The sequence below is a fragment of the Python bivittatus genome, unplaced genomic scaffold (genome assembly GCF_059951505.1).
Source record: "Python bivittatus isolate LINGU-HERP-01145 unplaced genomic scaffold, Pbiv_v1 ctg000220_np1212, whole genome shotgun sequence".
In the NCBI taxonomy this organism is placed as follows: Eukaryota; Metazoa; Chordata; class Lepidosauria; order Squamata; family Pythonidae; genus Python; species Python bivittatus.
This window is the reverse complement of record NW_028277048.1, coordinates 27,180,255-27,197,626: the sequence shown is the minus strand read 5'-3', so window position 1 is coordinate 27,197,626 and position 17,372 is coordinate 27,180,255.

Genomic DNA, 17,372 nt, shown 5'->3' with positions numbered 1-17,372 from the left:
CCCGGTGGAATACTCCTGGGGGGAACTGAATTACATTTTAGCCCACCTCTATACGCCAGAAGAGAGGGGCCAGATTCGGCGAGCTGCGCTCGGGGCTTGGGAGCGAAGGAATGCAAATGTCCCAAATGCCCCGGCCGCAGATACTAAATTCCCTCTGGCAGACCCAAATTGGGATCCCAATAATGCCGCACACCGGCAGAACATGAGAGACATGAAAGAGATGATTTTGGAGGGCATCTGAACAGCAGTGCCCCAGGGGAAGAATTTGACCAAGGCTTTTGAGGTAACCCAGGGAAAGGATGAATCGCCCGGAGATTTTTGTGAGAGGATCCGAGTTGGCCTGACCAAATTCTCGGGCGTGACTCCGGACACCCCAGCCTTTGAGACCTTGTTAAAAATGCAGTTTGTCACCAAAGCATGGCCAGACATTCAGAAGAAGATACAAAAACAGGAGGGTTGGACTGAACAGGGGATAGGGGAACTCCTAAGGATTGCTCAACAGACCTATGTGGGGAGGGAGGAGGCGAAGACCAGGCAGAAAACTCAAATGATGATGGCAGCCGTTCAGGCGGCGGCCAAGAATGAGACGAAGGGGGAGGGACTGAGGGAGGCGCGACCTTCTCCCCATCTGGTCCGGGGACCTTGGCCCCGGAGAGGTGGCGTCGACCCCAGAAGGGAGAGGTGGACTGGGGATAGGCAAGGTTGTTTCCGCTGCGGGCGAGTAGGACACTTTGCTCGGGACTGCCAGGTGGATCGCCCCACGGGTGAGAGGAGTTTCCCCCTGTACAGATAGGGGGGTCATGGTTCCCCAACCGGGACCCACGGGGAACCCTTGGTAAACATCACGGTGGGTCCCACCGGCGAGGAACGGCAGTTCCTCGTGGATACCGGAGCCTCTCGAACATCGTTGTGCCAACCGATCCCAGGGATTGCGAAATCCCGGGGCGCGTCGGTATCGGTGATGGGGGTGGGAGGTTCTCCGGTCAAGGCAGACGTACTGGAGGGAGTGAGACTGGAGTGGAATGGGAAGGAGGTAACTGCAGATGTGTTACTGATCCCACAGGCAGGGGTGAACTTGCTGGGAAGGGATCTAATGGGTAGTCTAGGAGTGGAGTTGTGGAATGTGGAACAGGCAGAAAGGATGTGTTTGCTGCGGGAGGCAGACGTGGAGGTTGTGAACCCTGAGGTATGGGCAGGAGAAGGGGGGGCGGGTCGGTTCCGCATTGTCCCAATTAGCATCCCCTTGAAACCGGGGGTGACTGGTTTGCGGCAAGCCCAATACCCGCTGTCCCGGGATGGGAGGCGTGGGCTGAAGCCCATTATAGATGGGCTGAGGCGGCAAGGGCTGTTGGAACCGGCTATGTCCCCCTTCAACTCCCCTATCTTAGCTGTGAAGAAGAAGGACAATAGTTACAGGCTGGTGCAGGATCTGAGGAGGGTCAACGATTTGGTCTTGGCCCGGACCCCGGTAGTGCCTGACCCCTACACTTTGATGGGGAAGATCCCTCCCGGGGATCGGTGGTTCACGGTGATAGACTTGAAGGATGCTTTTTGGTCATGCCCTCTGGCAGAAGAAAGTAGGGATCTGTTCGCTTTTGAGTGGGAAGATCCGGAGACTGGGAGGAAGCAACAACTGAGATGGACGGTGCTGCCCCAGGGGTACACCGAGAGCCCCTCTTGTTTGGACAGGCATTGGAAGAGAAACTCCAGGGGTTCCGGGCCCCTGGGGGTTCTCGGGTGCTGCAGTATGTGGATGATTTGTTGGTGTCTGGAGAGAAGGAAGTAAAGGTGAGAGAAGATTCAGTGGCTTTATTGAACTGGTTGGCTGAAGAAGGATTGAAGGTGTCAAAAGGGAAGGTCCAATTTGTGGAAAGGGAGGTCAAGTATTTAGGACATGTACTCCGGAAGGGCGAGAAGTTGATTGATCCTTCTCGGATACAGGGGATAATGCAGTTGAAGCCCCTCATACTAAAACGGAGGTGCGGCGGTTTCTGGGTCTAGTAGGATATTGCAGGCTATGGATAGATGAGTACATGAGCAAGGCTCAGTTTCTGTATGAGAAGTTGAAAGGATCATCTGACAGGGTAGAATGGACAGACAGGGACACAGAGAAGTGGGGGAATTACGAAGGAGCCTGGTGACGGCCCCGGCTCTGGCTCTACCGAACTTGGCCCTCCCCTTTCACCTATACGTTACAGCCCATGGGGGAACTGCCATTGGAGTACTGACTCAGAGACGGGCTGGGAAATATCAACCAGTGGCCTTCCTGAGCAAAGCCCTAGAACCAGTGGTGAGGGGATGGCCGACTTGTGTGCAGGCAGTGGCTGCCGCTGCTGTGCTAGTGACAGAAGGGAAAAAACTCACTTTTGGGAGCCCCGTGATTGTCCATTCACCCCATCAGATCTTAAGTGTGCTTAGTCAGCAGGCGGCTGCTTGGATGACAGAAGGGAGGATGTTGAAATATGAGACAGTTCTCCGGATAAGTCCTGATGTGGTGGTAGGAACAGACAGGAATTTGAACCCAGCGGAGTTTCTTGCGGGGGAGCGGAAAGAATGGGAGCCGGCGGAGCACGAGTGCTCCACCCTGTTGCAGCTGCAAACAAAGACCCGGGAGGACCTGCAGGAGGTCCCGCTGGAAGAGGGTGAGGTCTGGTTCGTGGATGGGTCTAGCCGAGTAGAGCAGGGACAAAGGAAGTCAGGGTATGCGATAGTGACTGCGGAGGGAGAGACAATAGAGAAGGGGGCACTACCAGCGGACTGGTCGGCTCAGCTGTGTGAAGTGCACGCTTTGAAACGGGCACTAGAGTTGGGAAAGGGAGTGTCCCTCACCGTCTACACAGACTCGCGATACGCCTGGGGAGTAGTGCACACTTTCGGGAAAATTTGGCTGGAACGGGGTTTACTCACAACTGCTGGGAAGGAGGTGAAAGCTCGGCAACTGATAGAGGGGATGATGGAAGCTCTTCAAGAACCCGACAGGATTGCAGTGGTGCATATAATGGGACACCAGAAGGGGGACTCGATGGAGGCAAGAGGGAACCGACTTGCTGATCGAGTAGCAAAGGAGGCAGCGGAGGGTGTCCCCATTGCCATCATGATTGCAATCCCCCAGATAGAAGAACCTCCGGCTTGGACGCCGGGGAAGTTGGATGAGGTGCTGCTGGAAAGGGAAGGTTGCAGGGAGGAAGCAGGTTGTTGGGTTACAATTGAGGGGACCCCAGTAGTGAGCCGTGCTGACATGAGGGGGATGTTGGAGAAACTGCACGAAGGGTCTCGCTGGGGGGTGCAGGCTTTGATAGATACTGTAAAGCCGTGGTACTGGAGCCTGGGGATGTGGACAGAGGCGCAGGCTGTGTGCTGGAAATGCCTGATTTGTCAGAAAACCAATCGCAAAGCCATGAGGAGAAGGGAGAGGGGAGGAAGGCCCTTGGCAATATGGCCCTTTCAGCGAGTCCAGGTGGACTTTACGGAACTCCCTCCTGTGGCTGGGTTGAAGTACCTGTTGGTACTCAAAGATCACCTCACTGGCTGGGTGGAAGCGGTGCCCAGCCGGAGGGCGACTGCACAGGTAGTAGCAAAAGTTCTCCTGGAACAGATCGTCCCCCGGTATGGGATAGTAGAGAGTCTGGATTCTGACAGGGGGACCCACTTCACCCACAAGGTGCTGCAGGAGGTCATGCAAAGCCTGGGGGTTCGATGGGAACTCCACACCCCTTGGCATCCTGAATCCAGTGGGAAAGTGGAAAGAGCTAACGGGGTATTGAAGCAACATCTCACCAAACTGGGATTGGAAACAGGGCTACCTTGGACAAAGACACTTCCGGTTGCCCTGCTTCGAATGCGGACAGCCCCTCGCAAGGATGTGGGGGTCTCCCCATTCGAGCTGATGATGGGAAGACCTTTCCTGGCTCCAATGGGAGAGCCTATCCCCGAGCTAAAAGATGCCTTCCTGAGAAAGTATCTCCTGGTACTGTCACAATCTCTCTTATCTTTAAGAAAACAGGGACTCCTCGCTCAGCGGCCCCCCTTGCTGGAAGACCAACACCCCCACAAGCCAGGGGATTGGGTCCTGATAAAGACGTGGAAGGATGAGAAACTGAAGCCGTCTTGGGAGGGACCATACCAAGTTCTCCTGACAACTGAATCGGCGGTTCGAACCCGACAGGGGGGTTGGACCCACTACCATCGGGTTAAGCGAGCTCCCGACCCCCGACCGTGGACTGCCCAACCAGGAGACGGACTCAAAGTAAAACTTAAAAGGAACTGAACTAAGGCAGGGGAGGAGATGAACAACATGAAGGCTTGCATCCAGGTTATTCTATTATATCACTGCTTAGATGCTCTACAGCACAGCTCTAACAACAATTTTTTTGTAGAATTGGCACAGACAGCTTTGAACAGCACAACTTTTTGTGTGGGGCAACTCTTGACTGTGAAGGGTGTCACCTCCACCTGTTTCTTTGGAATGCCCATCAGTTTGGAAGCATTGAAGAATGTTACTCAGATAGCGAATATTGATATCACTGGGGATGATCCCCCGTGGGGGGGGATGTTCTATCATTTTGGGTCTTCTCCCACTCCAAGACCCTGGACTAATCAAAGGCAAATAGCTCTAAATCTCTTGGGGATAACCAATGCAACTCAATGTGTATATTTCAACAATACCCAGAACCGTACCCACCCACTGCCCTCAAAAGGTCCTGCTTTCACTTGTGGAGGGATCTATAATATCCCTTACGCCTCAACCCCTCTATACCTACCTAAAGGTTTCTTTTTGTTATGTGGACATGAAGCTTACACCTATGTTCCAGCCTATAGTTCAGGGGGCCCTTGTGCCATAGGGCGCCTGGCCTCTCTATATGCCCTGCCTCCAATACAAGCGCACCCATCAAAAGAAAAAAGAAAAAGGGAGCTGCCATCTGATTGTGAGAGTGATGTGACACTCTTGTCTGAAACAGAAGCCATGGCTCTGGCCCTCTCCTTAGTAGGGGTTCCTGCACTAAGTGGAAGGGCTTACCTGGACCTAAGGAAGGTGGCCTGCCTCCTGGCTAAAAGTGTCAACCTTACATCCTCTCTCATTGCAGTCCTCACTGAAGAAGTCACTGAGATCAGGAGGGCGGTCATTCAAAATCGGATAGCTATAGACTATCTCCTATTAAGGGCAGGACAAGGCTGTGAATCTTTTCAAGGTCTTTGTTGCTTTAACCTAACCAACAATAAGAATTATGTTGAAGCAAAACTAGCCAAGTTGAAGACCTTAGCCTCTCGCATATCCGAGGATCCAGAGGGATGGAATTGGTCGTGGCTCACTAGTTGGTTACCTAACTTTGCTTGGTTAAAACAACTTTCTGTACTAGCCATTGGTTTCATTGCCTTACTGGTCCTAGTATGTTGCTTAATGCAATGTCTCCCTGCTTGTGGGAATTACCTGTCCCAGTGTGTGAAGCCCCGGGTCCGGGACGAGGGAGCAATCCTGTTAGCCAGGTTTGAGGCCCAACAGAGGTGTGAAAAGAAAAAGGGGGGATTGTGAGAAGGCAGGGAGAAGTGAGGGCCTCAAACAAACCATGTTTGCTAAGGGAGAGCGCTGTGCACCATGGGGCAGCCTTGGGGGGGTGGCAGGAGGGAGGATGGGCAGAAGGCACACTCGCACCAGAGTGGAGAGGGACGGCAGGAGGGAGGAAAGACTGCAGGCAAGAGGCACGTTCGCTCCAGAGTGAAGAGAAACGGCAGGGGGCGGCTGTCGGGTCAAGTGGGGATTGGAATGTGTATTGCGCTGATTGGATTCGGAAAGTGGAATGTCTGCGGTTTTGCGGTTAATTAGCGGCGCTCCGGGGCGGTAAAAAAGGTGAGATTGTGAGCCAAGCCCTCGTAGGAGGGGGAGGACAGATAGGGGGTATAAAAACCTGTCAGACCTTGCTTCGGGGTTCCTCCATTGCTGCGGGAGGGACCCACCTTTGCAAACGTGCCCAATAAAAACTTCTGTCTACTGGATAACCGAACCCGTGTCTGTCGTTTTCTGACATGCCTTAACTTGTTAACATAAAAAATTTACAACAGAACTTTGTTTTGTTATCCACCACTGTCTTGCTGTGGTTTTGTTTGCAATTCCACATATTCCTGCAACAGTCAAGGTTTTGGAATCTACTTGCCTGATAGTTGCTACCTGCTGTTCTTTAACCAATGCTGATAAGTGGAGTTTGTGGGGGGAAGGAAGAGCTGTAACAAACTGCTGCAATTAATGTGAAGGGAGTATCTAGCAAGGGCCCCGCCCAAAGTTTCATCTGACTTGTGAGAGCCCTTGACCATCCATGCAGCAGCTAGGGCCAGCAGTGGAACCAGGATCACCTGTAGAGCATGGTGTGGTATGGTTGCCAGGGAATGGGGGGGGGGGGAAGTCTCCATCCTGCTGTTCTTTTTGTACTTGCACATTGATAATGAGGCATTATCATTTAGGCTTTAGCTTTTCAAAGCACAGGAATAAGCAGAATGAGCTGCTAATACCTCGTAATGAAATGTCTTGTAACAATGCAGTAGAACCACAAGAAACTTGGCAAGCTTAGGAGAAAGAAAGGAAGAAAGGCCAGTGCACCCTAACTGGGATAACCTGGGTTCTATGCTAGGTATATTTCAGCAATTTTTACTGAGAAATAATTGTTGAAAACCTAAAAATGTTATGACATCAACTTCAAGGCTAAACAACCCATCACTGTCAACACTCCAATTGCCCGCCCTGCAAGGAATCCCTTTGCCTGATTCTGTGGTGATTTTCATGAAATCTGTAAACTAAAATCTCAAAGGTCTTGTTATAAGTGTTCAACAAGTGGGAAGTCCCAACAAACGGATTCCCTGTTTGTTAATGGATATTGGTTGGGCACCTGAAAATAACATTCTTTTAGATGCTCAGAATGTCTTTTTATACCCCATGGCTCAAGAAAGGCCGTTAAAATCACAAGCGATAATGGCATTGTTTTCACATCTTTTATATATTTGAGGCTGACGGCTAAGACGGCTCTAATCTTGTATCTGCAAATCTAAAAAAACAGGCTTTTAAAAATAACAACAAGCAGTCCAACTTTATCTAAGTTATCCTTTGCAAACTTGTACCTCATTAGTCGCGTCCATACTTTGTTTCCATTTCTCCTTTGCTTCCCTTAAGTTCTTCCAGTATTGACACACTTTTGAAGAAAACAACAATAATACAGACATTTTAACCTTTTGTGATTCACTAATTTGTTGCTGTATTTAAATAATTCAGTGGACTGTATTCAGATAGAAAGGCAAAGATATAGGTACATTTTAGATCCTTTTGCAATATGCTTTTTGATTTCTGTTAATATCAATCCATAGTACCCTCCCCCCTAAAAATAAATCCTGGTTAAATCCCACCCTTTAAAGTTTTTTCTTCTTCAGGCCATCCTTAATTTCCAAGTTCCCAACTAGTATTGCAGTATTTTCTCTTTTTGTTGCATTTTTTAAAATCTCATCCTCCCTCCAGAAAGTTTCTATGACTCTCTGTCATATTATCCTCTGGAAGACAGACTTATTCTGAGACACATTAATTATCCCAAGCCTAAAATGGCAAATCTATACAGATTTATCCATGAGGGAATTCAAATGAATTCAAGTAAAGTCCTGCTGTTTCAGAGCAATCCTCTGGAATGTGGAAGAGCAAATTTGTAATGGAGGAACTCTAACCTTTTAAATTTCCATAGGTAGGTGTTCTTCTGGATTGAAGGCAAGTATGGGGGAGGGTTCCACCCATTTCCCCTCCCCCCAAATGATTATTTCCACTTTAAAAACATTCCTTCTCCTGGTGTTAGTAGGAGGGGAAATAAGAACTGGTCTGGAGCTGACACAGATTGTTTCCTGTTCTGGGGGCTGTGTGCAGTGGATCCAAAGCTTCTCTTGATCTGTTGTGCAGATGCTCATCCTCTGCTCCTTTTCACCCTTACCATAGTAAGAGCAGTAATAGTGGAACAACAGCAGCAGCAGAGCTCTCTTGTCACCACAATCAAAAAAGCTTTTGAGAGCAAATCTCCTTCCTCATTTGTGGACCTTGGTCTCTGCCTGCTGAGGGATTTAGTGGTCCCTTGGCTGCTCTCTGAAGGAACTCAAGATCGCTACTTTTATGTTTTCCTGCCCTGTGGAATTGATAAATAGGTCTTATAGACAGTTGGTTCAGGGTAGCTTACAAGACTAAATACTTCACTATAGGGAAAAAAAATCTTTGCACAAAGAAAATTAATGGATCAAGCTGAAGCTCTTCCTGAACTTTTTCTCTCATCTGTGTGTTCGTAGATAGAAGCACTCAGTTCTATAAGTCCCCAGGTGTAGGCTGGAGGTAGAGCCAAGAAACTTTCATCTCATCCGTTGCTTGTGACAACTAGCCCTTTACTCCAGGTTTTGCTTCCCATGGCTGCTTCTTTCCTGAGAGTAGTAGGTCAGGCGCCTATTTTCTCACTCTTTTGCTGAGAATGATGGAAAATTAAATGTCTGTGCATAGCACTCTGGCAGAAGGAGCAAAGATTTTTACAGCTGGGCAAACATATCTTCATTCGACAAGATATGAAGCAAAGCAGAAAGGGAAGATAAAAGGGATGATGATGATGAAGCATCTCTCTGGAAAAAATCCTTGGGGGGGGCACAACTTGAAACCACCTCTGCCCCCCTTTTAGGGCCCACTTTATATGATCGTAATGTACCTCACCATGCCATCTAAAATGCCAGTTAAATACAGGCATGGCTTCTAAACTATTTTGGTGACCCAGCTGAATAAAGATTTTGCTGTAATCAAGATTTTAGTATATTTTGTAGGAGAAGTAAACCATGTCATCCCTGACAGTCCCCTCGTTCCAGGGCACTTCCACAGAATGGAAGGGCTTTGAGCAATGTTTCTCAACCTTGGCGACTTTAAGATGTGTGGACTTCAACTCCCAGAATTCTGGGGACTTCAGATTGATAACAATAATCTTTCAGCAATGAGTAAATACAGCAACCTAAGAAAGGATCACAAAACCCATGTCCCCATGGTTTATGGAGTTCACATATATTCCCAGTAGAGTTTACATTTTGAACATTAATGGATGTAAAGACAGGATCAAACTGGTCTACTATACAGAAAACAACTGTATAGAAAGTCCCTGCTTTCAAGTTTTCTTCAAGCCATGTTATTTCAGCTCTAAGCTCCATCAGAAAGCATTATTCAGTTCTAGAAGTTAAACACCATAATAAGAAGTCAGCGTTTGTAACAACCTTGCAAACTCATGCCAAAACAAATGGTAGTGATCAGTCAGTCTAATCCCACAGAGGGCACATTTCACCGTTTGACTATCTCTGGACGCCCATGCCATGAATGAGCCAGGCATGAAATTGACTTGAAGCACCTTAGTGTTGTGGTGTCATAAGACTGATTCTGATTATATGCCAATGCCTTTTGGGAAAACAGCCCAGAACCTGTAACTAGGATATGCACTGAAATGTTGTGGTTTCCATGGCAAACATCTCATTTAAATATCAATGGAGTGCATACCAAACAAATACAGGTTGCATGTCTCAACAGCTAGTAGCCGAGGACCAGAGAGAACCTGACTCCATTTGAAGTAGAGCTGTGCTGAATTTTTGCCCTAGGTAATTCTTGGGGTATGAAGAAGGCTTTCAAAAGGAAAAGGTGGGTGGGGGGAAGACTATCTACTTTTTCTATGCTTTTTTTCAGATCTGTTGTGAAAAAAGGGGTGTGCATTAGCATTCTTTTCTACTTATTGAAGAAAATTCCAAGAAGCTGCTATGTCAGTTCACAATACCATAGCTAGGGCTTTTTTGCCATTTGCCTATCACATTTGTTTAGTTGCCTTCAGGTTGTTTTATTCATTCTTCCTTAGAAAAATTTCCCAGCCACTAACCCAGAGAATGTAGGAAGACTGTTTAGTTATTCCATCTTTCTCTTATAATGGCAAACTTGTGCACGGCCAAATCCTTTTTTTTTTTTTCCCCCTACAGGGTCTACAGGATCAGGCTGCCAACATTTTGAGATGTATAAAACAGGGGCATATTTTTTGTGATTAAATCAAGCTCTAAAATAGGTCATTAAGAATTACAACACTACTATTTTGCAAAAGCTTCTCCCCAGCTCCTCCCAAAAAATTTTTTTAAAAAAATGTTGAATATTTCTATCCTGGCCATGTTGTGAGCTGATACCTCTGTGTTTTCTGCCACCTTTGGAGACTGGCATAACATTAAATAGAGTGGTCTGCTGGTGAAAAAAGAAGCCCATTCCTAGCTTTATAAAGCGATCACGTCTGAAATGCACTTTGATCTCTCCCATTCTTCATCCTTTACCAGCCATACGGTCCTCTTTGTCATGTCCAGGGATGACAAGTCTCAGAATCCCAGCCTAACTGGTACTTTATTGGCAATGCCTATGATTTTTCCTGTCCAGCATGCAATGGTCAACAGTACAGTTGAGTCCAAGCCCATATTGGGTCACTGAGACAAAGCTGGACACATAAAGAAGGAATGGTAATAGTCAGATCTATGGGATCCTGTTGCTTAGCTATGTTGACATGATAAGCTTACAAGCGTACACTTAACTCCTCTCTGCCTTATGTATTTTGTTTTAATCTCAATCAATCAATCAAAGTTTATTGTGGTCTTGGACCAGTACAAAGATGATGCTCTGTGAAAGTATACATAGTCTATCTTAAAATGATAGCAACTTAGGATAAAATAAAATTAAAAGTTAAAATTAAATTAAAATGCATTTATAAAACTAACTAAACTCTAAGGTGCAGTCTATACTAGGTGAAAATATAGTCACTAAGATTATGTTAAATATAAAATGTAAAATGTAAGTAACTAAAGTAAAGTAACTAAAATTACCACTATGTTAATATATAAAAATTTAAATGAATTACTGTTACATAAAATACATAAATTAGCCCATCAGGGCCGACGAATCTTCATTGCTGTAGCACAAAACCTGGTTACCTGCGCTGTGACAATAGGCTTTTCATCTATAAGCAGCATTTGAGTATAGTCTGAATCTGGGCAACCAGGATATTTACTAATCAAGATGAGTTTGGATCAGAGATCTCTGTAAAAAACACAGCGAAGAAGGACATGGCCTATGGTTTCCACCTCTCTGGAATCACAAGGACAAAGCCTTATGGCCAACGGTATTTTTTTATATTTGCCCTCCAGTACCACAGAGGGGAGAGCGTGGCATCGAGCTAAAGAAAAGGCTTTCTGATGGCTGGGTGTTTCCAGCTGTGTAAGGTAACTGGGGGCAGTGGCAATATATTTATTGTGTGCTGGAGACAGGAAAGATAAAACCTTCCCTAGATCTGCTTCCTGCTCCATATCTTTTATCCCTTGCTTCAGCTCTTGTTTTGCCTGGTTGTATTCCACCACAAAAACTGAAGATGGGGAATAGCCTAGCTTTAAAAGATTAGAGTCGATGTGGATTGAAAGTTATCCTGAAGAATGAGAGATGCTAGGCCTTTGGGGTAAAAGTTGAGCTTTAGCCAAAGGTTTAGAGAGGCTAGACACGCTTTCAACTCAACTTTTATCATGCTTGTTTCTAGGTGTAGATGTGCATTTGAAACACATCAAGGCATCTGCAGTGCTGCTCTGATGAATTTAGATTGCACTTTTTCCAGAGGTGTAAAACATGAGGATGGGGGGCCAACTAGAGTGCCATAGAGCAGCTGAGCTAACAACTTGGCCTGAAAGAGTTTGAGTGCGGCTGAAACGTAAGATCCTCCCTTACAACAGAAAAATGTTAAGAAGGCTTTGACAGATCTTTGTCCAGAGACTGCTGCATGTTCACACTGAGCTTTCCTCAAGCCGGAGGCATGGATGACTACACCTAAACACTTGAAACTGGTCACTTGTTCTATTCTATGGTCATGAATACTTCATGAACAGAGTTTCGGCCTATTGGCAAAAGCCATTATTTTAGTTTTCTGGTAGTTTATTTCCAGTTTATTGTTATTGGGCCAAAGTTTTCAGAGCTCTTTGAAGGGCTATGGGAGTTCTAGAAAGAACTACAGTGTCATCTGCATAGAGTAACAGGGCAATGCTACGGTCCCCTAGTTTAGGGGGATGGAAATCTGGATTGTTTAAGCAATTGACCATTTCGTTGATATAAAAGTTGAAAAGTAGGGGGGCCAGAATACAGCCCTGTTTCACCCCCCTTTGAACTTTAATCAGCTTTGAGAGAGACCCTTGCATATTGCACCTGATCTTAAGGGTCGTATTGGTGTGCAGGGCACAGATTAAATGGAGAAGCCTGCGGTCAATTGACGTAGCTTCCAGCTTCTCCCATAGTCTGGTCCTAGATACTGAGTCAAAAGGTGTCTTAAGATCTGTAAAGGCAGCATACAATGATGTTGTTTTATTGGTTGAATATTTTTCAGTCAAATCTTCTGTATCCGAGACTTTGTCATCGTTGGTGCTGGATGGGGTAGCACTGCCCCAAACAAACCCAGTGCATAATCTGAATGTCCTCCTGGACTCACAGGTCCTGCTCGAAGAGCAGGTGGAAGCCATGGCCAGGAGGGTCTTTGCACAACTTCGGGTTGTGGATCAGTTATGTCCTTCCCTGGATCTGGATGCCCTTCGAACGGTCACTCATGCCCTTGTTATCTCCCAGATAGACTGCTGCAATGTGCTCTACATGGGGCTATCCTTGAAGAGTATCTGGAAGCTTCAGCTGGTCCAGAATGCAGCTGCATGAGCTATTTTTGGGGCCCAAAGAAGGACCCACATAACACTGTTGCTCCGTGAGCTGATTGGGTACCGGTTTGCTTCCAGGTCCAATTCAAGGTGCTGGTTATCACCTTTAAAGCCCTACATGGCATGGGACCAGGTTACCCGAGGGACCGCCTCTCCCCCATGACTTCAACCCGTCCCACCTGATCTCACAGATAGGGTATGCTCTGGACCCCTTTGGCAAAAGAGCTCCAATTAGCGGGGTCCAGGAGGCAGGCCTTCTCTGCTGTAACCCTCGCCCTTTGGAATGTCTTGTCCCCAGAGGTGAGATTGGAGACTCCTGGCCTTTCAGAGGGATTTGAAGACCTGGCTCTGCCATTTGGCCTGGGGTGGGGACAGAAGTCATCAAATGTGGGGTTGGCTAGCCCCTTAGAGGCCTGGCATTGCTGCCATGAACCATCAGCCTCCTGGACCTTTTCTTTCATCTTTTGTAACTGTGTATATAGGTTTTTAATTGTATATTTATTTATTGTTTTTAATGAGGTGTGAGCCACCCAGAGTCCTCCATTGGGTGGAGATGGGTGGGGACAAATTGAATGAATGAATGAATGAATGAATGAATGAATGAATGAATGAATGAATGCTGTAGGACCAAATATTGATCAATAGTGCCTCTGCCTTCTCTGAAACCAGCCTGCTCTTCTGCTATCAGGTTTCCCTGATCCAGCCAATCCCTAAGTTTTTCATGGAGATGTTTGGCATAAAGTTTACTAATTATGTTTAACAGACTGATTGGCCTATAATTTGCAGGATCATCTCTTATCCTTCTTGAAGATTGGGGCTATAATTGCCAAGCCCCAGTCCTCGGGGACATACCCAGTAGTATCAATATAGGTAAAGAGCAATGCCAAGATTGGAGTCTACCACTCTATGTTATTCTTTAATAATTCTGGGGGAATAAAGTCAGCCCCTGGGGCCTTCCCCTTTCTGAGTTGGCCAATGAGAGACTTAATTTCAGATGCTGATATAGGGAGCCGCTCACGTAGAATTTCCTTCTTTTGCATTGCTGTCTCGTTGGAGGGCTCTTCATACATCCTCTGAAAGTGTAATTCCCAAGCTTCAGGTGGTATATGAGAGTCTAGAGAAGTAGAAGTTCTAGACACCTGGTGAGATTAAATGCCAGAAAAAAGAGGAGTTCTTTGTCTTTGCTGCTTCAATGAGTCGTTTCCAGGTAGTTTTTATGTCTTTTTTCATCTTCTTACCAGACACTAGATGCTTATACTCTTTTTTAAGGATGAGAAGGCGTTCAAGGGTCTTAGTGTTTGTACTGTTATCCTGTCTTGGATTTATACAGATGGCAGGCTGTGGTGAGAGCTTTCTTAGCTTCTGTGCAGTCTTTATCAGGCCATGGCTTTGATAAGGTTGAGGATCTCTTAATTGAGAAATCAGGGTCACAAGCCAGCAGGGGTGGTAGTTTTTGTACTAAAGTCTTGTACAGGTTCAAAGGGTCTTGAGTGAAATTGGTTGATATGCAAGTCATTCAACATTTCTGCAAGTTGTCCTCTCCCAGTGCCTTCTTCATCTTTTGGTCAAGCTGCAGGGTCCATCTTGCTTGTCCTGCTGGGGAAATTGCAGGAGTAGAATAAGCCTCAGGGTGCATCTGCCGATGTGGACACAATAAGCTTACAAGCATACACTTAACTCCTCTCTGCCTTATATTCTATTTTAATCTCTAGCCCAGTGTTTCTCAACCTCAGCAACATTAAGACATGTGGACTTCAACTCCCAGGATTTGCTGAGGTTGAGAAACACTGCTGTAGACTACAGATGACTGGGATGCAACTGGCAGCCTCCTTGAAAGCTAATACAGCCCAATTTCTCTTGTTCTGAAATACATCATCAAGGAATGTTACCCCGACTTTTGACATAGGAGGAAGCAGCGCCAGAATCCAACTCATCAAAGAAATTTCTTCAAAAGACTCAAGAAATAGCCTAATAACAAAGGAAGCCGCCTTGCTGAGTCAGATCATTATTCTCTCTAGCCTAATGTAAATGACAGCGTATTGGCAATAGCAATCCAGGTTTTTGGATTTTACCATCTCTATCTGGAGACTCCAAGGGCTGAACCTCTTGCCTTTGGCATGGAGAGCAGGTGAACAAGTCCTAAGCACATGCAATCAAGCCTGTAAGTATTCTGATGAGAACAAACATTTTAGAACTCCCCTGTTTCTCTGGCAAGACATTCTTAATGATACCCGATGTGTATTGACGATAGCAAACAAGACTGACTTGCATCTTCTTCCTGTGAGTGCTGGGTTACTAAATAATTTAGCACAGGGCATCCATGAGAAAATAGCAGTTGGTCTCCGGATCATATGTAATCCCCAGATTTGCAGCTTTCATTTTTAGAAAAGTATTAATCTCCAGAGCTTCTAGAAGCTGTGTTGCAAATTACTTAGGTACTTTTCTGCCCTTTAGTTTTTTTTTTTAAAAGAAAACTGGCTTTTCAGTGTTTTTATACAGAGAACAAAGGATCTTAGCAGATTGACATACAGAATGTCTGGGGAAAGACGTGTGTGTGTGTGTTTGGGGGGGGGAATGTTTGAGGTTTTTTCCCCATGTGAAAACAAAATAAGAAACCCAACCCTTTGGTATGGTATGGTATGTCTGGCACAAAGACAGGAGTTAGTAATATTTCTAGTGCAGATTTTACTTTTTTAAAATGGTGGTTTTTCTGACTTTCTAAATATTTTTAAAAAACTTTCCAGCCAAGGCATGCAAATAAAATCCATCTTTATTATATACAAATTGCAAAAACGAGGTTGGTGGTTGAGAGATTATGAATTATACCCATTATTATTTGGGACAAATAGCAAAGAATGAACCATTGTCCACTACTGAAATATTCTTCTCCAGTTTCCTGGGGTTTCTGACAACCCCACCAAGTTGACCATACCAGGAAATCAATTCCACAGGAAAGCTAACACTAATTTTATTGAGAGTGGCTATAATCTATCTGTGCTGTACTTCCTCCTCATTCTTATACCTCAGTGAATTAGGGAGGTGTCTGCTTGAGCAGCTTCTGAATGACTCCTTGGCAAAGGAGTCTGCATATCTCCATCAAGGTCATCTTCCTTACTCTCTACAGTTTATGACGTTTCTTTAGGGAAATAGATTAGATGGGGTAGGTGGGGTGAAGGTGGTCTGTAGTAGCAATGCAATTTTATAAAAATTGGAACATTTGGGTATGTATTTGCACAGCACTGAGCTTGGCTGCAAATGTTCTTTTATCTCTTGGAAGACCCTCTCCCTTTCTTTCTCTCAGAACTGGCCTTGGGGTCATGATAATATGCCAAATGCCTACCCAGAAATTAGTGTTTTCTAAACAGTTTTGTTAGTGTGATTTGTGAATCTCCTGCCTGATACTTAACATTAAAAAAAAAAAAAGAGCCAGGGACTGAAAAGGGCACAGACATCTGGGATATTATCCCCTTGCCTCTTTTTTCCCCTTGTTAGCCAAAGAGCAGTTTGAGGGTGCCTACCTCATCCTGCAAGCTTCACCAAGTGGCATTACATGTCAGAAAAAGTATTTATTTATTTATTAGATGCATGCTGTTTTCTCTCCAAAATTGCACTCATAGCAACTAGTATTTTCTTGATTTGCCTTTTGACTGATCTATCTAATCTGATCTATCTAACCAGCAAGATACTTACACCACATAACTGTTTCCAAATTCCAAACAGCACTAACTTTGGTACGTTTCAATGCTCTCCCCACAGTAGTTTTGGAGGGCCAATACAAAAAAGTCCCCCATGAGCCGAGACTGTGCCCCTGTGGACAAGGGGCTGTTGAAACTACAGTTTATGTCCTGCTATACTGTACCCTTAATAAGGACCCAAGGACCCGCCGTATACTCCTTACCTGAGGAAACACCTGGGGAATTCTTATCTTTTTTTACGTACAGTTGTTATCAGATCAGTATAATTCGGTCTCCTTGAATGTAGCTAAATTTTATTATGCTGCCTGTAAAATTAAGCAGATTTTGATTGCCCACTGATGAACCCACCACCAATTGTACTATTTTATTTTATCATGTTTTGTTTTTACTTTATTCTTTAATTTAAATGTGTTTTTGTTTGCAATTCTGGTCAGTGACCGCACTAAAATAAATAAATAAATAAATAAATAAATAAATAAATAAATGTTAAGCATCGGCTTGTTTTATTTCCTGCAATCCGTGGCCAATTTTTTTTTTTTTTTAAGTTTTAGAATTTGAAGAGGCTTTCAAATCCTTCAGGATTTTAGCTTCAAGTGGAAAACTATTGTCAGGATACCAGATGCACCCACTAAGAAGTAAGTTATAGCAGATATACCCACTGAGTATACCAATTATTCAAGGTCAGGCATCTCTTGCTAAAACTACTCAGTCCTTAGAACTACAAGAAATTATAAGTCTGTTCTCTAACATGACCAAGGATTTTTAAATTAAATACGCATCCAAGTACTAAACCTGTAGTTTCAGGGACAAAAGATTCAGTGTCAGAAGCATTTGTAGACATTCGTAAGAGGACAGCCATGTTAGTCTCTTGTAGCCAAAAGTCTGGAGGAGTCTGGTAGCATCTTTTCAGACATTTTATTAAAAGGCATAAACTTTTGGAACTGC